The sequence below is a fragment of the Scomber scombrus genome, chromosome 6 (assembly GCF_963691925.1).
Source record: "Scomber scombrus chromosome 6, fScoSco1.1, whole genome shotgun sequence".
Classification (NCBI taxonomy): Eukaryota; Metazoa; Chordata; class Actinopteri; order Scombriformes; family Scombridae; genus Scomber; species Scomber scombrus.
This window is the reverse complement of record NC_084975.1, coordinates 17,203,086-17,218,159: the sequence shown is the minus strand read 5'-3', so window position 1 is coordinate 17,218,159 and position 15,074 is coordinate 17,203,086. Positions and strand designations below refer to the sequence as shown.

The 15,074-nt window shown below is 40.4% G+C and overlaps 1 protein-coding gene across 6 annotated transcripts in view; it reads right to left on the bottom strand.

The window, feature by feature from the left end:
- Nucleotides 1–14,590, bottom strand: part of mef2aa (myocyte enhancer factor 2aa) — a 61,891-nt gene extending 47,301 nt beyond the window's left edge. For 5 of the 6 annotated variants that reach the window (XM_062420217.1, XM_062420214.1, XM_062420216.1 and 2 more), the window contains exons 1-2: nucleotides 14,468–14,563; nucleotides 11,694–11,819 (exon numbers count right to left, since the gene is read on the bottom strand). The gene's annotated coding sequence lies outside the window, so the exon portion shown is untranslated. Of the gene's footprint in view, nucleotides 1–11,693; nucleotides 11,820–14,467 lie in introns of all 6 variants that reach the window. The other variant, XM_062420213.1, reaches the window with a different exon arrangement.
- Nucleotides 14,591–15,074: the final 484 nt, after the last annotated feature.

Here is a 15,074-nt window from a genome sequence, read left to right as displayed (position 1 = left end):
ATCTAAATAACAGAACTACCCAGCTAGCTGCTAGCGGACAATTATTAGTGTCACAGATTGTTTATGTGTCACAAATTGTTTTGTGCCATTGTGTTTCGTCCTGTTAAAGAGAGTTAGTTGTGGGTTATTATTAATTGTTGTGTTACGAAGTTATAAGCGTTAGTAAGAAGGTTACCCAGTTGAAAGGGGTCCACCAGACTGTAGCGCTCTTTGCAGCGATTCTGTTACCCTATTTGGCTGCTCATTGAAAGAGTTACAGCAATTATTTCAGCTATGAATTGGCGTGGTGGTATATGAAAAATTTAAACCATACAGTAAACTAAAAGCGGTACACCAGTTGAATCGGTATACCACCCAGCACACACTGTATCTATACAAGAAGATAAGCGTTACAGTAGTTTTTGACAAGGGACATGCTGATCTGCTGTGAGACTGGTAAAGTGACAGGAGGGCCAGTCTGCCTCCTCCTCCCTTAAGACGGACCATCGAGACACTGGGAGGCTTGGTGACAGGCCTTGGCCCTTTCACAATCAATAAAACATGCTCAAGTCCCAGTGTAATTACTGAATCCAGCACATCCTCCTCCCCTCCTCTACTCGTAAGCCTGTGTTCACTCCACACAAAGTTGAGGCATTATTCCCTCAACTGTTGTCCTATATAAAAAGGTAACATCAAATAACATTAGATTTATGTTACAGGGTTTACCTAATGAACTAAAAATGAGGCCAGTGTTATTCTGTAAGTTTGTGATGTAATAAACTGAATCAAATAAATCTACACGACTATAATCTTTTCCATTCTACACTTCAAGCAACTAAATGAAATCTAATATATTAAAGGTTATTTGAAAATTCATCCTATCTGACTTGCGTTAAAGAAGCACCCGCTGTGTGCAGCAAGCATGCCTCCACTTCTTTGAAGGTGATGGACAGCAGCCAAAGTCTTGAGCATAGCCGTGACAGTTGCACTTCCTGTGCAAGGCAGTGTTAGCTTCAGTATCCTACCACAGGCCGTGGGCAGACAAGACTCAACTTCCTGCCTCTCCACTTCCTGTTATTCAGGACACTTGTGCGTGTCCTCTGTGGGAGAGTCAATGGGAGCTGGAGAGATGGAGAGGACGAAAAAAGGGAGGGACCACCTTGGGGACACACTTCCCTTCTGATCCTTTCCCTTATTACCGTCCTGGCTGTAAGTCCGAGACTAAACAACAACAGAAGTTCATCTCTTGTGGCCTCACTTTGTGTGCTTATTATGTTTACTGGAAGGATCATTACACTGGCTGGACGACGTGCACACGCTGCTTTCAGACACTCACTTTACAATTAGTAGGCAGGGACCCTTCCTTGTTATTCAAACACTCCACTGGTTACGTAAGAATGAATCACAGCTCTCACAACACAAGTTAATGTACACTGAAACAACATGATTATAACAGAGCTACATTTCTTGCAAAAGCCCCATACAGTAATCTGATGTGCATTGATATGAGGATTCTGTGAAATAATCCCTGACAACGTTCTTAAGTGTATCACACTCAAAGTGTCAACGCTCTGGCTTGGTTATGATTAGCTTCTGGCAGACTGAAGACACAAAGCGAAGCAGCCTAAATCCACAGTTTTACCGATTTGTTTCAATGGAGCCTTGACACCAGCGCAGTAGGAAATGAACATCCACCTCTGTGTTATTGCTTTCATCAGGAGGTGCTGTACCTGTAAATGGGGCTGTTGGCCAGAGGGGAGTGGAGGCAAGCCAGCCCTCTCACACTCTCTCCCTCTTCCCATTTGTGAGAGCGTGCTTATCTCCCTCTCCAGCAGTGAAAGGCAGGATTGTGGCCCCAGCAGCATCACTAGTGTTAATGTCTCCTGATGCTAATCTGACACACGGCTGATCCTTCAACAACCACTTTCTCCAATGCTTTTTACAGCTTTCTTTCTTTCTTTCTTTCTTTCTTCCTGTCTGTCTTTCTTTCTTTCTTTCTTCCTGTCTGTCTTTCTTTCTTTCTTATTTTGCTTTCTCTCGTGATTTTTTTCTCTCTTCGTCTTTCTTTCTTTCTTTCTTTAAACTCCTGTTATCCATTCCCTCACCTCAGTTTCCAAGGCAACTAATGAGATATAATTAATAAGAGCTATCGCAAGGGCATGCGAACAAAAAAGTGAAAAAGGAGGCTTTGAGAAATGTAGAGAGAGGTGGAGCAGTCTGCAAAAGATGGACTTTCTGCAACACTTCCCCTTCCTCTGTAAAGCATTGCTTGGGGTGACATTTCTTGTACCGAAGAAGGATTTAAAGTGTTAAATAACATTTAAAGAAGGGGGTAAAATGATTATGATATGAATACCTTGAAGGTGTTGAAGGAAAATCAAATACATATAGTTCGCACAAAAGAAACCCCTGTTGGCCACAATCTTGAAATAGTCAGACTGTAAATTTAAGACTTTTTAGTAGATTAGTTGCAGGTTTAAGGCCACGTAGCAGGTCGTCAAACATCATTCTTGTCTTATTTCATTAAGCAATGTTTTCTCCACATATTGAATCAGTCTGAACCTAACACAATCAACTAAGATATAAAAATGTATTGTTCAAATGGAGACAGTGACCTGCACAGTAAGGACAGTGACAAAGCCGGCAGTGAGAGCCTGCACTGAAATGGCAGCCAAGCAGACAGCGAGTGGTTAATCTGCCCTGATGACTGGTAGCTCAGTCCAACTCTCCAATGACCCAGCTGTAATCCCACATTGGATCAATGCAAGTTCAAACAATCCTCCATGCTGCTAGCACCTTGCTTGGGCTGGGGGATGGTGCTGTAAGACAGGGACCAAGAGACAGAAAGCTACTTATCACCTCCAAAATGACATCAAAAGGAAAGAAAACCCCACAGGAAGAACCTGTCCTCACTGAGAAAATGTTTCACTTTAGGCCACATTATTCAGTCGCTCTTCAGATAAATAGTGGACATGTATCCAATCTACAAAATCTGAATGACGATGAGTGGATATAACAACCAATAACCAAAGGACATCATATGCTGACAGCATTACCAGACAGACATCCTCCATCTCACTCTCACAGTACTGTCAGGGGATGAGAGGACTATGCAAGGTGACTTTGACTAAGTGCCTTGGGGTTTCATGAGAAAACGCCATTGACATTACATTAATTTCATGTCTCTTTTTTAACTGACTTAGTGCCACAGAGTCCTGGATAGGAGGAAATAAATGAAACAGACATTTTTGCTTTAGCTTCAAGGCACAGACAGCAGGGATCTAGAGGCCAGGAAGACAACAGTGACAAATAGGTGACATGATCAGCCACCAACTTTTTCCTTTAAGAGTCATTCAACAGAGGTACGAGACATTCGCTCACCAGAGTAGGATAAATGTTAGTCAGAAACTTTCCACTACACTTCACGTATGTTTGGGTTTGATAGCAGGTGTGTGTATGAAAGAGAGGCAGAAAGATAACAAGAGCGAGAGAGAAAGGGATGCAGAGTCAGACAGAGTGGGAGAGAGAAGACAGTATGACTGTGTTAACTATGTGGAAAGATGTAAGGAAAACAAGACTAAAAGAAGCACCCCACGCTCATCCCATCCCACCTCTGTGGTAGTGTGCGGCAGCGGCGTTGTAACATAATTACTGCTGGGACACTTCTATTCCCAATGATCCATTTGCGTCAGTCAGGTTTTCAAGCCCAGCCAATGAATGGATTCTCAGTTTCTCAAGGATAAAGAGATGACCCTCTCCTAACAGTTATATCCATTTCATGTAGAAAAGCTACTACCTCTCAAGGTAAATCCCTTGATGCATATTTTAGTGAAACTTTTATGAACAAAGAAAATGATGATAACTTGATGCAAGAGTAGGGTGATGAATTATGTCTCATTAAAAATGAATGCACTTGACGACTGACAAATCATAGACATGTGGTACAGTTTCCATAATGTCCTAATAGCCCCGCTTGGTGCCTCTCTTATTTTACAGTTACATTCAAGTAACAGAGCTAAGCATCAGATTTTATGGAAAATAAATAGACCCAATCAGAGAGAGAGTCTTTGAGAGCTGCAGAAAAACATTCAGAACGACCTTCTGGGTTTTCAAAGATCGCCATGTATTTGTCAGAAAATTGCATGCTTAGTTCTTTGACGCAAATGTAATGGTAATACATGAGAGGCACAAATTGGAGCTAGTGTCCAACAGAGTTTCAACCTGTTTGCAGTGGTTCTCAACGTGGGGTCTCATAGCCTAGGGCTCTGCAAAATAATTTGCTATAAATTAATTGAGCCAAGCTGTGCAATAAAGCAAGTACACCTATACTTATAGAATCTGGAGTTATGGTACATAGCCAACATTATATCCATTACTCCCAATCCTATTAGCATTGGGCCAATATAAACTCTGATATGATCAATGAGCACCTGGTAATGTTTTTAAAATGGGGGAGAAAACTTGAGAAGATACGTAATTTTAAATTATATTATATTATTTAGATTGAAGGTGCCATGAAAACCAAGAATGCATCAAGAACAGTCTCAAATTGGGTGGCTCAGCACAGGAAATGATTATAAGAAGACTGTCTATTTCATATTTGAAATAATATTTATAAAAACATCATGTAGCCTAAATGGTAGGAGGTAGTAGGTTACTAGGTCATCATCAAGGTCAAACAAGGACAAACTTTAATTTGAAATTTAAAATTATAAAAATAAAGTAGCCTTACAATATATAACAATATGATTTGTATAATTATAATCTGGTCAAACAATGTTAAACCTGAGGGTTGCTATTCTCAATACGCACAGGGACAAAGCCTAACAATCAATCAAAGTACCAACAGTTTGGTCAATTGAGATCAGCTGATTTGATTTTGATTTTGACTAGAAACCAAAATCGTAATTGAAAATAAAATATGATTAATCATGATTAATCATGCAGTTTATTTTTTTAAAGACAAAAAGTGAGGCAGCAAAACCATAACTTTGCTCCCCCTAATTGAGTAATAGCCATTTAGCATGTGCTCCATTTGCTCCATTGCTGAAGCACCTGTGGACACATCACACCAATCTGTCATGGATCACTCACTACACTCAGGGCACAACATTCCTGTTGCTGTTTAGCTTGACTAATTAGCCAGTTTAGCTAGCTGGCAAACATGGAGAAATATTTGAGTCAGTCTACATTGTCAAGTGACGCTAAGCCCAAACTAACTCAATTGAGAAAATATGACGACAGTGACACCAAGTTTTTATTGAGAAGAGTGTCATGTGTCTCCCGGTGCTAGTGAACGATGAAGCTAGCCAAGCTAAAGTAACAACGCAAAATCATTTTTTGGTTGAAAAAGCAGAGTGCACTCGCCAGAAAACATGGATGGTGAACCTGGCCATAGCTTCAGAGAGAGCACAGAAAGCAACTTATTTTGTGACTCAATAGTTTGCTAAAAGAAGCCACAAACAATTGCAGTGGTGTATGAAATGTATAAAGTTACACATGGGACAGAGGCAGCTTATAAACTGAAAGCTGTACCTCTCCGCTGACATTCAGTCACAGCTACTGGATAGATTGCGTTGCTGTGAGCAATTTTCTATTGAATTAAACAAATCAACAGATATTGTCATTGTGGCTCAGGTGATTGTTTTGGTTTCCTATTCATGGAAAGGAAACATTTTGGAGGACTTTCTGTTTTTCAAGGAAGAGCCTAGCAGAACAACGGGTGAGTATAAATGCTGTCAAGTTGAGTCAGAATGCAATTTGAATAAAAGAATCTAAAAGAAAATAAGTTGTAATACCATTTTTCAAATTGAAATGTGTTTCTGTTCATCACAATAAAACAGGTTTGAAGTATTTAGGTTGAAATGTTTTAGAATACAAATAGTTCCAATTAGGGCAAAACAATATATCATTTCAACATTGACACTGCAATGTGCACATGTGCAATAGTCACACTGCAGGACAAATAAGGCAAAGTGGTTATTTGGTCATTTAAAAAAACAACCAAAGCAGGCTCGACTGGTCCCTGAGTATTTCTCAGAGGAATGAAGCATCATTGGGACTCAAGAAACTTCTCTATTAGGTTAACCTACTGACCCTTAGAAATAATATCTCATCAGCTAATCTACAGTATGTCATGCTATATCCGTAAAATGCAATTGACAGACTAATGGCTAACTACTCACTTCATATTAATGCCAATGGTTTAACAAACTATGTCTCTGAGCAAAAGCCCCCCATCACCAACATTCTTTATGACAGTATGTCAGTTAACAAGTCGATGTCTTGACACGGCACAACATCAGGATTCAGCAGTCTGTATGGTTGAACACTTGTTTTCACACTTTTCTCTTGCTGAAAAAGATACATGTGATATATCAAAGTGACCTTTATTCTCAGTTTTCACCATTTCATTATCTTTTATTGGTTTGTCAGATCATTTGCTGTGAACTGAAAGAGCAACACTTAGACACACAATGGTTTATGAATTTGCATAGCGTTACAGTGCTGTGTTGAGGTCTGGTATGGTACAATGGCATGTGTCCATTTGCATGGTTGTCTATCATCAGATGGACTTCTCATCAGGGAACAATAATAATGCCAACACCATAGGGAGAAACAGTCCCCCACCCTCCCAGGAACCGTGCGAGCTGTGTTAAGTGCCATGGCAGCCTTTTGATGTTGCGCAGATCGCAACTCAGAAATGGTAAACAGCAAAGATGAACTGAGATCTTCCTCCAGGGGGAATCCACAGTGTAAGTATATTAGGGACGTCATGCATAATGTGTCTCAGCAGCAGTGAATTTACCCGATCTCAACACTTCTTTGGAAACACTTTGGATCCAGATTAGACACCAAGATTCCAGATATTCAGTACTTCCCTAGTGTTTGATGATCAGCAGGAAGATTTTACTAAATAAATAGTAAGTGCTGTGGAAAGACAACAGATTTTTGTGCACATACATGTAGTCCATATTGTTTAGGATTACAGTTACTGCGTGCCTTAAGAGAATGACTGATTTTAATGGGGGAAAAAAACTAAATATTTGATTTTCTCTTCCCATTTTTCTCTTCCACTCGATGCCTCTTTCCCACAGTGTTCCATTACATAAAGGTTTATGCAATCTGAGCAGTGAGGATGGCCATGACTCATAACAACAGTGAAAGGGGCTAGCTGAAGTAGCATTGTTTTTTAGTAATAATCCCACACATGCCTGTTATTCACACATTTCATTCTATTTAAATAAAATAACTGCTCATTTCTGAAAACACCAAGTGACACATGCAGACTGGATGGGATTTGTATAAAGTTGGATGTAATTAGGTTCCTGTAACATCACAGTGACAGACGGAATTCATTTTGCATAACAAGTGCACCTTCTGAATCAGATTTGTAAATTAAGTGGTTTAACAGTAAACAGGAGCGAGGCTTACTGTAATATTTTAATCACTCATACTAGTTGGTAAACTGACTTCAACCCAAAAGATGAGGAATTCATTTTTTCTCTCTCTTGTCTCTCAAATCGAAAATCTATTGACATCAATGAACGGCATTCACTGAGCAAATAATCAGAGGGGTATTTCTACAGCTACAGCCCACAGTTTTTCCTAAATCAGATGATGTGTGCTCGCTGTCACATGAACACTGTGTGCAAACACTGTGATAAAGAGAGAGGGAGTCAGACAGAGAGAAGGAGAAAGAGAGAGAGAGAGAGAGAGACCCCCACAGGCCCTGCTGCTCGCCTCTCCAGGAATCTTTTCGTTTGCTGATAGCCTCTGGTCCTGAGTCCCAGGGCCAACGGTTGATGATGAATGCCCCATCACCCTCCCCCAAAACCCCCATATATGCTCTGAACACCCCTGGCAGTTGGACCAGTGACAGAGGTTGAGGGAAGGAGGGAAACAAAATCAAGAACACGGTCTGACATGAATACAGGCTGGCGACAGCTAACTGCTGGAAACACTACACCATTTTCACCTAGATTTGCAGCCCATAGCACACAGATGGAAAGTGGACTGGGAGAAAGGGAGAGGACAGACGGGCAGACACACAAACAGCAGGCAGACTCAACACCTCACTCACAATCACAGTCACACTACCGAGAGCTGGTATCTAGTGACTGGAGCTACAATGACAACACTTCATGAATGCCCTTGATTCAAATAATAGTTTTAACTGGATTAAAGTTTCAAAATGGCCAGCCAGAGTGTAAAGATTTTGAAGCTGTGCGCTTAGAGATAATATCATGGCTTGTTAAAACTGACACTTGACCAGGCTTACACTTCCCCTAAAGTGAACAAGGTCAAAGAGATATTCTTTCCATCCTAAATCTGCTGTATCTACTGTATCTCTGCCTAATGTACAACAGTTTGTAAACTCGTGGTCTAACTATAAAAGAGCATGCATTGGATGTTGCGCTCTCACACTGCTGGAGCACAGACCTAACAGCAGCGAGAAAGACAACTTTGAACTGCAAGTCAGAGCCCTGGGGTGGACTGGAGCAGCTTCCAGAGCAGAGGGGGACCAGGTCACTTCCCTTCCCTGTTCATATGGCCGATGTGTGCTGCAGAATAATGGGAGGAATCACATCCCCCCCAGCTGTCCTTGTTCACAGGGCTTCTCAGACAGACAGAAAAACAAGGATATCGCAGGCCAAGCCCCCTTCCTGCAGCTCAGGGGGCCATGAGGCCAGCCCAGCTGCAGGGGATCCAGCTCTTCCTTCCAGCAGCCACTGGAATAAGTCAATGGGCTCGCTGTAGGAACTGTGACACCCAGGTCTCACAGCTGTATTTACTACACCTACCACTGATAAACACTTTTTCATGGACTGTACTTACTACCATCTTGGGTAACATAATTGGAGCCTAGATTAAATGGTGATAAAGGCGGTAACAGATGTTTCAAATCACCTATTTTAGCACTCAATAACAATGCAGTAAACAGCCTCATCACACAGAGCTCACCAGACTTTGAAGAAAGTTTACTTTGCACACAATTCAATTCTTTGTCTGTTCACAATGCTCCTACTTAATCGACTCTATACAAAGCCAGAGAAGTTTAATCTCCAGTGAGAGATGCTTTTTAAGATCTACAGTAGAGCATCAGGAATTCAATACAGTTGGGTATATTAGCAATCATGGGAGATCTTTTGATCTAGTAAATTAGATTATAATATATTCCTTTGATTTGTGTTTTTTTTCTAAGTCTCATTAAAATTCAGTTAAAATGCAACTCAGCAAAGAGATGTCTTTCTTAACTTCCTTTTTTTTCTTTATAGATGATTCAACTGAATAATATCACCACAGTATTGTGTAGTAGTATAGTCACCAGCTCTTACGTCTCCATGCAGGCAAATACGTGTTGTTGTAAACAACAATTAGAAAATAAGCTAAAAAACAATGACTAACCAAACCACAGGACACACACATTTGGGTTGTCTGTCCTCTAAAGGTAGCCCACTCACTTTTGAGATGATGCACAGTGTGATTCTGTGGTTATTTTGCACGCCAGAAACCCAAAGAAGGAGGTGGCATCTTAGAAAGACGCTAAATGACTTGACTTCACAAAGTCGTCACCTTTGCTCCACCGCATGCTTCCACAGTCTGCCCTCCCAAACCACAGTGTGCATGTGCTATTCTTTCTGCAGATTACAGAAGATAATGTATCAAAACTTAACACAATAAGCAGCAACTGAGGGACCAAGAAAATATGTATTGTATTTAATAGAAAAAGGCTTAACATACCATAATTTGATGATAAAAAGTAACTATGATGTTATTTTAGGATTCTATAGCTATAGGTATAGCATGACAGCTTGGTTTATTTGTTTGAGTTACAGTCCGTGACAAGTATGGATGTTGACTGAGAAACAGACTAGGATCATAGTGGGCGAAAGCAGATTAACGGCAGATTTAGAGTGCGACTCTGCTCGAGGATCTTCCTGCTGATTCTACTGTGTGGTCCAGGTTGACGAGGTGAGGAGACCTCCAGTCAGGCCTCGTTTGGAAGACAGGAAAAGACGGTGCAGCATTAAGCTGCTCTGCCCTGCTCAGCAGCACATGTGCTGAGTGAGCCAAACGGGGTGGCTTACCACCAGAGGTCTCAGTCAAGGGCAGGACAGTTGAAAGGTCACTGCTGCCTGTCCTGCTATACAAACAGTGCCTCAGTGAGCAATACATTCACCCTCTGAGCTTAAATCAGGCTCTTAGAGTGCCTTAACAACACTGGAGATTCTTAACAGAGTGTCTCACTGCAGGTGACGTTCACAGATGTAATTTAATTACAGAGCTATATGATGTTAGTTATCATGACAATTACTTAATTATGTATTAGGAATTAGGAATATTACAAAAAGTTTTCAATATCAGGAAAGTTTTAAGAAGCATTTGAAAAAAATAACCTCTGTATCAGCTATGTCAGTCGATTCAGTGATAAATAAAAAAATACATTTCAGTGTATTTAAGGGTACTCTAGTGTATATTGTTTTTTTAAATGCTGTAACTTTAAATCAACCACTGGATGTAAAACAGTAATTAATATCTACCAGTTTTACGTTATCTGACACCCAGTGCCAGTTCTGGACACTCACATCTGGTTCAATGGATAATGATCACAGCACATTAATGTCCTATCGAATATGCAAATACACACATAGAAAAAAGGTGCCAGGACTTGTACCCAGGGCCTCCGTGCAGTGAGCTACCACTGCTTACCAAAGGCACACTGTGACGCCCACACTGCAGGCACCAGATTGACCTAATTAGCATTAGCCAAACTCAGAAAGAAAAAATGTAAATTCAAAAGAACGCAACTTTCTCTCAATTTGAAATCAAATCTTCAACTATTTGGATTTTTTCAGATTTAAATGTATAGTTCAGGCATGATTGTTGGTTGACTGACCAACAACTGAAATAATCAAACTATTAAAACTGATATACAGAGAAATAAATAGATTCATATTAATAGGTCATTATTATTTGTTTACAAAAAAAGAGGTATGTTTTTTCTCTTTCCATAGTCTACAGTTAACTGTGGTCTAAAACATTATCTGCCAGGCTCAAGATTCTGCATCCAACCTCCAGGTCTCACAGGAGGATGCTGGAATCTCCATATTGATGATGGAGCTCCAATAAACAATGAATCATGTTACCAAGATGCTTTTGTTAATCAACGGGAAGGCTGAATGCTTACTGAGTGATACTGAGTGCTATCATGCCAGTGATCTTTGTTTCTCATGATATTAAAAAGATTATAGAAAGTATTGCAAGTATGCCAGAGTACAAAAATGAGAGGAAAAATTAACTATGAAGAGAAAGACAATTACTACACTTAGACAAAGACAACTACTACAGTTATTACACTTCAATCCAATTGGTTAATTTTATCCGCAAACTTACACGAACCTTCTGACATTTCAGTACCCGATTACAGCCAGTTTTACCAACCAAACCAAACAAAAACTGTATTCAGCGTTTACTGTCCAACTATATGCCACGAAACCCAACCACTCTTAAAGTTCATTTTCTAAATGTACAGACCAGTATGTTTCAGATGCCACTTCAATGTTACAAAATAAGATTACATAAAATAAAAATATAAAAAATAGATTCAGTATTATGATTCACAACAATTTAAAACTGTAATGCAATGTATTATCCATAATTACTGTAATGTTGTAGCTAAATTTGCAGTATAAAAGAACATCTTGGCTTACCAAACAATCAAAGAAACACTATCCTCTTTATTGGACCAAGAATGTGCAGCCTCTATCGCTTATTTTTCAGTCAATATATCCCTGGCTTTCAGCTTTCTGGTGTTTTGTCCTCCTTGGAAAAATGTCCTGGGAGGAGGAGAGTGGAGGAGAAAGACTTTCACTCAGTGATTCAGAAGCATCGTGTAAACGCCAGCATTCTCTTTCTGACAACCAGCATTAATTGCAGATCCGACTCGCCCACACACTCCACATTTCTCCTGGAAGGAGAAGCTGAGACACTGAGATTGAAGTGGGATGAGGAGTGCAGCAAAAGATGCTGCAGCTGCCCATTCCTCACACCGTCACCACCTCTCATTTCTCCCTCTCCACTGAGAACTTGTACAAAGACGTTGACACATACTAATGCACATTTACAGAGACATGCGGGGCACACAAACACAACATGTAACAAGGCTAAAATGTTTAATAAACAGTGGTAGTCATTTTGACAAATCAGCCATTACTACAGTACATCATCCCATCCTTGATTAAATGATACAGGGTGGAATCTAATAGATGTATTATCAAACCTCTCTGTGTGTGTTTGCATAATGGCAAAGGCAGAACATTTGGGGTCTCTGAGGTTAGAGCAACAGTTCACCGCATACGAGAGACAGACGGTTATGATGGCTCTATCTGTACCTTCACAGACCTCTTATTCATTCCCTTGACTAATATATGACATAAATTGTTCAAATGATATTCATTTCAGCAGCATTGAAAGAATCCCTCACCCACACATTAGACATAAGAGCTCACGTGATGTGGATCATGAGCAACAAGGCCCATTACTGGCGAGGCCTGGGGCAGCACAGAAGCTAATGACTACAGATTGGAGGGTGCTTTACTGCTTTGCTTTTGAAATCAATGGCAACCAACTGGTACGGTAATGTACATGTCGTCAGAAACAGTGGGAACATAAAATTGACAGTGAAAAACACAAGTGCGCTCTAATAATACAGCAACAACTCATGTCCCAGATTAATTATACTAGTAATAAAATGTGTCATTGGTTTAACCTGATCACTGAGGGTTGTACTGTAGGTAGTAAATTATTTACGATTGGGGTGAAAGCATTTTTAAGTACGCAACTAAACAATCTACTGAATTCACAACTATTATGGATTCGTATACATAGTTTGGATTTGCTGCTGGTTCACAAAATAGGATGGATTTCATCCATGCAACACTACAAAACAACTTTACAAGTTGCAACACACCCAAAGTCTGGATTCATACCAGTTATAAGAAGTTCTATAAAGAAAACAGGTTTTCTTTATATTTTTTAAAACTGAGTTAAACTTACACACATTAATGAGACGTGTACGGTGCCCTACACTAGTGACATTTGAGAAGGTCAGGTTACTGTTGGTCATTTCCCACTTTGGCCAGGGGTTAGGGTCACAAGAGTCCGAGAGGTTCAAAGAACCATACGCAGCGAAGATCCACTCTAACAGGCTCAGTTACCAAACCCTCCACACACACACACACACACACACACACACACACACACACGCACACACACACACACACACACACACACACACACCATATCCTAAATGTACTGTCCCATAGCCTTTCACTTTAAATAATAAAAAGTGGGATCTGCTTATGCAGCAGGGAGTTTATCTAGAGAAATATTACCTCCAAAACGTCCCACATTATTTGACTTGATTAGGTACATTTCAGCTGACCTTTTTTTCATCTTTAACTGGCAATTTTTATCCCCATAATTTCCCTTAAATAAATCATGACTGGATTTACTTTATACCCCGACGATAGCTGCCAGCCATAAGCACTGTTAAAGTTCCACAATAACTGGTAAATTAGTTGCATGACTTTATATTACACACCTTGCTTTTATAAATACTTAAAATGCTTGCAGCTGGCCAGATACTGAAATTAAATACTGTACTGTACTGTGGATATACAAACAACATTGGTGGCAACATGTATGACAATAAGAAGCCACACTGCACTTGCTTACCAGCACTATCTAGACTTCAACGCCACTAAGCTGTTATCAGAACTGGCAACCTTCTGCAATCATTTTATCATATTTTTTTTTAAAGATACAGTAAATAATTATCAACTACAGGTTAAGTAAAGAGAGGCGGACGTGTTTACATTTTGAAGTTCATTTTCAGTAAACTATGAGCCTTTTATTACCGGGATAGTGTCACAGAGTGAAATGTAGCCTGTTGTTGTTATGGTGGCTCAACAATGTTATTAAACGCACATTGATTACTGTTTTGCCCGAAACGATGCGCCTGTTTCACAAAGTGCAGCTTAAACATTTCACACTTTCGACCCCACGATAAACTCCGAGAGACTTTTTACAAATCACAACTCACAAACGGGACCACCTGGAGGGACTCATAGCTAAGAAATGTCACCGGTGTATTTACTGTTTACCATGAAATGCGTAAAAGTTTCCCGCAAATTAAGTGATAGCAACAGAGCGTGCGTCTGACGGCGCCCTTTAAACAGACCACTTGGACATTTTCTTACGGCGTGAAAAGCTGACAGATGATTTGACATGACAGACGTTAGTTGACACGACGCGGCTTTTACTTTCATGTATTATCCCACATTCCGCATTTACGCCGACGAAAGATACTGATAAATGTCTCCCGTCTCCCAAATCCACTCTACGTCTCCCTCTTGCGCTTTTCTGCTCTCACTCACTGTCGCTGCCACACTCCCGCAACATTGTTTCTATTTCCGTTACTCACCTTTACTCCCAAGTCAGTCGCTGTATATAGACACTCTATATCGGTTGCTCCAGTGGATAAACGTAATTTCAGTTCACATTTACACGCTGACTGCTATTTTAGGGGGAGCTGACAAACTCAGAAAAGCCAGTCTCCCTCTTGTCAGCGAGAGACTCCTCCCCTTATCTGACGAGCTGCCTCCCTCTCCCGCCCTCTCTCTCTCTCTCTCTCTCTCTCTCTCTCTCTCTCTCTCTCTCTCTCTCACACACACACACACACTGACACGCACGCACACGCACACACAAACACACACATGCACACACTGTCCAACAAAACGTAGGAACAAGTTGGAAAACTGTCTGTATATATTAGAAACGTATAAGAAATGCCTCAGAGCTGTAGCTATACAACTGCAACACATATCTTACTGATTAGACTATTTGTATACATGGATGTCCTGACATTTGCCTATCTCATTGTAATAACAACTCAGTTCCAAATCGGCCCTGTTAAAGAGTAAAAACAGACTAAACGTACGGAAACTTTGACAGAAACTAACAGGGGGGAAAAAAGAACTGACAAAACAGCAAAACTGCAGTCAGCCAGAATACATGCTGTTTTTTTCAAC